Here is a 7,677-nt window from a genome sequence, read left to right as displayed (position 1 = left end):
GCACACTCAAAAACCTTTTCCTGGGCCGGGCACAGTGGCTCATGCCTGTAATCCCAAAACTTTGGGAGGCCAAGGCGGGAAGATTACTTGGAGTCCGGAGTTCGAGACCAGCCTGGCCAACGTGGTGAAACCCTGTCTCTACTAAAAATACAAAAATTAGCCAGGCAGACGCCTGTAATCCCAGCTACTCGGGAGGCTGGGCAGGAGAATCGCTTGAACCTGGGAGACGGAGGTTGCAGTGAGCTGAGATCACACCACTGCACTCCAGCCTGGGTGACAGAGTGAGACCCCCATCTCCAAAACAAAACAAACAAACAAACAAACAAAGAAACCTTTTACTGATATGGGTGGTGTGAGGGATCAAACAAATTTGGAGGCTACTGTTTTGGTCATTACTGTTTTCCTGGTGCCTATCACAAAACAGGTGCTTAATATTTAGGAGTGAGGCCTGGCGTGGTGGCTCACGCCTGTAATCCCAGCACTTTGGGAGGCCGAGGCCAGAGGATTGCTCGAGGCCAGGAGTTCCAAACTAGCCTGAGCAGCATGGAGAGACCCTGTTTCTACAAAAAGTTAAAAAATTAGCTGAGCATGGTGGCACATATCTGTAGTTCCAGCTACTGGGGAAGCTGAGACAGGAGGATTGCTTGAGGCCAGGAGTTCGAGGTTACAATGAGCAATGATTGCACCACTGCACTCCAGCCTGGGTGACAGAGCAATACCCAGTCTCTAAAAACATATGTATTATGTATATACGTGCACATATATGTATATAATTATACTATTCCCTACTGGAAAATGAGTGACCCGGATATCACTTACAATCACTAGTGATACATATGTGTGTGTATATATGCACATATATGTATATAATTATATACATGTGTATGTGCATAATATATATTATATGCATATGTATATAATTATATACATATGTGCATATACACACATGTGTATGTGTAATTATATATTAATAGAAATAATATGTATAAATATATAAAATACGTATATTATATACATATAATATATGCTATATACATGTCTGTTTTATATATGTATATAATTATATACATATATACACACACATGAGAGTGAATGAATGAACAAGTGAATGAGGCTGCCTGGGTTGTCTATTATAATGATTATATATGTTAGCTGGGTGACATTGGGCAACATACTTCCCTTTCTTAGGTCTGAATTCCTCATCTGTGAAATGAGGAAGTTGGATCAGATTCCCTCCCAAATGCCGTCCAGCACTAGCGTTTCTAATGATGTCCGGGTCACACATTTTCCAGTAGGGGGCAGTATCATTTAGTCAATAATAATCATAGTTAATGTTTAAGTTGCAGTCATTACATGGTCCAAGGGCTCAGCATGTGTTAATTCACTTAGCTACACAACAACCCCACACAGGGAGAAGACAGGTACAGAGTACACCTACAAGTTAAATCACTTGTTCAAAGCCACATACAGAGTGTGGCAGAAGATATGTGCCCTACCCTTACCCCGGACCTGACTCCTTCGGTGCCACCAGCTGATTTCCAAGTGCTAGTGTCTGCATCTCTTTGCCTGCGGGCTTCCTTGGAAGCCACACAAGGAGGGCCCAGGCCCAGATCAGCCGGAAACCCTCAGTCCATATGGAGACTGGTGCCTGAATACCTCCACTGGTGCATAAACACTTGCTCTCCTAGGGAAAGGGGGTGATAGCTGCTGCGAGGAATTGTCTGGCCCTGCTCCCAGCATTCCCAGTGGGATTAAGCTCAGTCACAAACAGTGATGGGGGGCTTGATGCCTCACCCTTTCTCACCCCCATGCCCACCTTACCTAATAAGCTGCTTCTTAGATCCCCAAATTCCCAAATTAAGACAAACCCAGAATTAGGACTCTTATAGCCTGGCTGGAAAGTCTGGGCTCTAATTTACACAATCTTCCCCCCAAAGGACAAAGCCTTTGGGTCTGTCACATATGCCTGGGTTCTGCCATTTATCAGCTGTTATGGGTTGAACTGTGTCCTCCCAAAAAAGCTACTTGGAGTCATAACCCCCAGGTCCCTCCAAATGTGACCTTATTTGGAGATGGGCTCTTTACAAAGGTAATCAAGTTAAGATGAGGTCATCAGTGTGGGCCCTAATCCAATACAACTGGTGTCCTTAAAAAGGGGACAGATGGGAGAACACTATGTGAAGACTGGATTTATGTGACCACAAGTCAAGAAGCTTCCAGAAGCCAGGAGAGAGGCCTGGAACAGATCCTTCCCCAGCTTCTTCAGAGCAAATGCAGCCCTGTGGACACCCTGATCTCACACTTCTGGCCTCCAGAATTTAAGAGGGTAAATTGCAGTTGTGTAAACCAGTCCGTCTGTAGTCCTTTGTTCTAGTTGCCCCAGGAAAACAATATGGCAGTTACGTGACATCACCGTGCCTCCATATCCCCCTCTGTAAACTGGGGACCATAATGCACCCTCCTTCACAGGATTCTTGGGAATTAAATGAAATAATGCATGTAAAAGGCTAAGCATGGAGCCTGGTACATGGTCGGTGTCCACTAAATGGGTAGTTGTTATTGCTGTAACTGAAATAACAAACCACCACCACCCTACAACACACATACAGAGATACACACACACACACACACACACACAACTTCAGGGAAGGGGATTTCTTAGATAAGCAGACAATTGACCCTCATGCTCCTTCCCTTCTCCTTCAGAGAGACCAGGAGAACAACCTACCCCTCAATCTGACCTGGCCCAAAAGTAAAAAAAAAAAAAAAAAAGGCTTTAATGTTGAAACATCACTCAGGTTTTTGTGTAGCTTGGAGTGGCCATTAAGAGGTAGGTGTTGCAGTGGGTTTTCTTCTTACAACTGGTAGGGCCCAGTCTGATGGCAGGAAAAGTGGTGATGCTGCTGTTCTGCAAAATATTGGGAAGATCACCAAATATTAAGGGTCTTAGTTGCAAACAACAGGATCCAATCCAGTTTGTTTAATTGGAAAATGAATGTTTTTAAATATTGTATAAGGCCAGAGAGACAAAGCCTGAAACTACACAGACAAGGAAAAATGTCCAACATCACAGGGAGCGAGGGGGATTCTTTCATGAAAACCCCCCCACCACCACTACTTGGCAGAACTGATGCTCAGAACTGGATGCCAGAAACTCCACCCCTGCCATCCCCAAGGAACCCAGTGGGGGGGTGGGGGGTGGAGGACGAAGGTGAGGATGCAGTGAGAATGAGGGCTACGGTGAGAGAGTCCTGAATTCAAACCCTCAGCCTGTCATCCATCCTGGGCAGAGGAGATGTACTCATGCCCTCATTTATTCATTCATTACGCAAATATTTACAGACTACCTCCTTTGTGCCAGGCACTGTGCTAAGTGCTGGGGGTAACGTGATGAAAAAACAAAGGAATGTGGTTTGTGTTCTTTTGGTGCTCAGTTGATCAAATAAATGCTGAAACAAGCCTGTGGGGAGAGGAAGGAGGCAGGGTTCTGCTGTGAAGGAGAAGGTTGAGGAGGAAGCAGAGAAGGTGCTGCACTATTTCAGAAAGCAGCCACAGGCCCTGTCTGGGGCATCCTCAGATGTCAGCATCTCAAGGCAGCACAGGTGACAGGCTCTCTGCAAAGAGAAAGGCATTTGTTAATTGTCATTGCTGAAGCCCTTGACTTGGACACTGTGCAGCTGGCAGATCCTAGACCCTCCCAGAAATGAGCACCTCTGGTCCTCCCTGCAGTCAAGGCAACAGACAAGAAGGCAGTGAGTTTGCCAAGCCTGGAGGGGGGTGGCTCAGGAGCACTGCAGACTCACTCTGCAGGGTGGCTGCCCCAGTGTTCCCATCTGAAAAAGGGGAACAGGTAAGACAGCTCAGATTATTTCAGAGGTGCTTCTAGCAGTGACCTCCTGCCAAGCTGGCTTTTGGAAGATGTGTTAAGTCTGTGGTTTCACAGGACACGTCGCCACTTTCTCCTCGGAAGGCAGCGAGAGCCTCAGCATCAGAGGAGGGACACTGTGTAGGTGTGAGGGGTGTAGGACCTGTGAACTCACCTCTTTGCCTCAGATCTTCCCTCCGGACCTGCTCCTCGCCTTAACCCATGCCCTGGGTTCCCGGCTCTCTCTTGTGGCAGATCCTGGCTCACTCCTGCTTCTCCAGGAAGTGGTTCTCCTTCCTTCTGCAGCAGCCATATCCAAAGATCTTGCAGATCCTGGGGCTGGTGTTGAAGAAGGATCTGGAAGGAAGGCTCCAGGTAGAAGGCAGGTGGCGGGGCTCCAGAGACACAGGAGGGTCAATAAGAAGATGGTCATCACAGTGGTCTACACAGCAAGCAGCAGAAACAACGGGCATGGCCAAGCGTGGTGACTCACACCTGTAATCCCAGCATTTTGGGAGGCCGAGGTGGGTGGATCACCCGAGGTCAGGAGTTTGAGACCAGCCTGACCAACATGGAGAAACCCTGCCTCTACTAAAAATACAAAAATTAACCAGGTGTGGTGGCATGTGTCTGTAGTCCCAGCTACTCAGGAGGCTGAGGCAGGAGAATTGCTTGAACCTGGGAGGCGGAGGTTGCAGTGAGCCGAGATCATGCTACTGCACTACAGCCTGGGCAACAGAGTGAGACTTCATCTCAAAAAAAAAAAAGGTAAAATATTTTGATGAATATTTAAGAATTTAAGTCTCTGCAATTATTCAATGTGTTCATTCAGCCACAGACTTCTTCACCTCTTTAGTAAACCATCAGGTAAACAGACGGGAAAACAAAAACCTGGTGAAATGAGAAAACCTTTGCATTGATGTGGAAGTTGTTTTCTTGGTTTTCTTTTTAAAGCTAGAAATCACATTCTGGTAGACGATTAACACTTTAACTTGACCTTGAAGTCTGGAATGATTTGTATTCAGATTCAAAGCTCTTGGGCTGAGCAGGGCTGTGTTAGGGTGCGGAGAGCAAGGCAGGACTTTGCAGGTGCAAGGTTGGACCCTGTCTTTATTTTAAATGTTTATATTTTGTTCATGGACTTTTAAAATTAATTTTAATTTTTTAAACCATTGCATTTTAATATGATTTATCTTGATGGCTGAGTTTTTTGACTTCTTAAATTCTGTGTCCAAGACCTCATTCATCTCACCCTTGTCCGGAGGTGAAGCCCTGTCCCTTGGGGCTGGATGAATGAGCTGGATCTTTTGCTGAGAGCAGATATGATGGAGACCCAGAAGGAGGATAACACCAGAGCCCTGAGGAGGGAAGTGTGGGTGCCACAGAGTAGAAATCATTAGGAAAGGGAAGGCTGTGGTTCCTGAGGGCAGCCTCGCCTGCTGGGTAGCTCTACCTGGAGCTGCTACTCTTCCCTCTTCACCTTTTGATGAGCAAATCAATGAGTTCCTGTACATTTAGACCTCTAAAGTAGAATGCTTTATCTGTTTTCTTTGAGTTGTAGGAGTTGGAAATCTTTATTGTTTAATGCTTTTATTTTCTAAGTTTTCTATCATGAGCATATATTACTGCATTTAGGTATCAGGAAACAGCAAAGGAAAGACATTTAATTACTTATGTAAAGAACGGAATCATCTTCAACAGAGCAAAGCATTCTTACTATTCAACAGACCTGAGACAGACCGAGGGAACAACACATATACACAGGTCTTCAGTGTTTGCCTGGACTGGTGCAGTAGCCTACTCACTGGCCCTCTGTCTCCACCCTTGGTCCCCTACAGGCCACTCTCCACACTGCAGCCAGAGGGATCCTGTGACAATTTAAATCAGATCATGATGTTCCTGTGATTTCCCATCTCTCTTACAAAGCCTAAGTTTTTATACAGTCCTACAAGGCTTGCCCCCACAGCCTCTCTGACCATATCATCTTGCACTCTCCCACCCCACCCACTCAGCCCCAGCCACACTGGCCTCATCGCTGCTGCTCAAACACATCAGGCACAGTCTTCCTGGGGCCTTTGCACTAACCACGTCTTCTTCCTGCATTGCTCTTCTCCCAGCTGGTCACGATGCTCACTTACTTTCTACAGGTTCTGCTCTTTGACCAGTCTACATAAAAGAACAGCACCTCCTTTACCCCCATTACTCCTTATCCCCTTCCACTATTTTGTCTTCAAAATGCTTGTCATGACTCACATATTATCTCCTTATTTTTCTATTGCCTGCCTCACCTAGAGGGTAGGGTCCTTTGCTGCTGTGTTTTGTTTACAGCTATGTGCTCATGGAGAACGATGCCTTGAAGGTACTTGGCAAATATTTGTCAAATGAATTAATCTGCTTATGCTCATTGATGGTGGCGATGGTGCTGCAGTCATTGAATAGAATGAGGATAATTAAGTTCCCTGGAAAAAAGTGTATTTGATCATCGGGCACCTCCTTATTAGGAATCGAGTTCTAACATGTTATAAATGGTCTCGACATGGGAGGTCAGAAGAGGGAATGATTTTTTCCAACTAGGGGATCGAGAGAAGTTTCTCAGGGGTTGGCCCTGGATATGAGCTTTGTAGCACAGTTGGATTGGGACTGGAAGAGAAGAGGGTAGAAAAGTGGACAAAGGGATCGGCACAAGCCAGGTACTTGGGGAATGGGGAGGACTTATGGCATGATTCTGAAACTGCCTTTGTGAAAATTATAACTGAGGAAATTATGACACCGAAAGAGATCAGACCTAACCAACTCTATCTTGCTTCTACCCTTTAAGCTGTCCTTGTTCATTCCTGGGTGTAGGCAGAACTAACCTTAGGAAGGAATTTAGTTTATGGTTTGACTGAAACAAAATTGACACTAGCCCTTTCCAAAAAATACCTCCTTCTTACCTGGGTAACAGTCTGCCTTAATTAGCTACAAAATTAGAAATTACAGTTTAGGAATCATGCAGCAAGAGTTTGAACCTCCCCAAATTGCTCCTGGTGATAACATCACTATTGTAAAACCTAAGATCAGTGCTTGAGATATTTTGCAGACCCTGCACTTGATGGATCAGCTGACACCACCCAGACCAGTAATCTGGCTCAACCAGTTCTGCCATCCCACCCAGGAACAGAAGACAGCAAGAAAACCTCACTTCAATTCCCCTGTGATTCCATCTCCAACCTGACCAGTCAGCACTCTGCACTTCCCGAGCCCCTACCCACCAAATTATCTTTAAAAATTCCAATCCCGGGATACTTGGGGAGACTGATTTGAGTAATCATAAAACTCCAGTCTCCCACACAGCTGGCTCTGCATGAATTACTCTTTCTCCATTGCAATTCCCCTGTCTTGAGAAATCAGCTCTGTCTAGGCAGTGGGCAAGGTGAACCCACTGGGCGATTACAATTCCTTCCAGTTGCAGCTATTGCAGGCTCCCAGGGCCTCTCCCTTCAACCCCCATCACTTCCTTCACCTTCCTTCTGGAATGGCCTCAGCCCATGAATGGAATGGCCTCAGCCCATGAAGATGGAAGGAGGGAGGAAGGCTGTGGGCACTGCGGGAGCAGAGGGCAATCAGAATGTGTAATTTAGAAAGTAGCCCAAGGACTCAGCAGAGGACCTCAGTTCCCCTACTCCTCCATCACCCTAGATGTCTTTTAAGAGATGGAGTCTTCCTCTGTTGCCCAGGATGGTGCCACCATGCCCAACCCTCACCTCACATGTGGTTCAACCCCAGAACCACAAAGCCAGAGAGACCTTAGAAACTCAGCAAAGCCACAGGAA

General features: G+C 46.1%; 1 long non-coding RNA gene across 1 annotated transcript; it reads right to left on the bottom strand.

Annotated features, from left to right (window-relative positions):
* Window positions 1-2,965: 2,965 nt before the first annotated feature.
* On the bottom strand, window positions 2,966-4,984 carry LOC134757836 (uncharacterized). Its single transcript, XR_010132375.1, has 2 exons — window positions 4,041-4,984; window positions 2,966-3,614 (listed from the first exon to the last, which is right to left on the bottom strand). It is a non-coding gene; the product is annotated as an uncharacterized lncRNA (long non-coding RNA).
* Between the last annotated feature and the right edge of the window lie 2,693 nt (window positions 4,985-7,677).

Source organism: Gorilla gorilla, chromosome 21, assembly GCF_029281585.2.
Source record: "Gorilla gorilla gorilla isolate KB3781 chromosome 21, NHGRI_mGorGor1-v2.1_pri, whole genome shotgun sequence".
NCBI lineage: Eukaryota > Metazoa > Chordata > Mammalia > Primates > Hominidae > Gorilla > Gorilla gorilla.
Note: the sequence above shows the minus strand (reverse complement) of the source record. Positions and strands in the feature narration are given on the sequence as shown.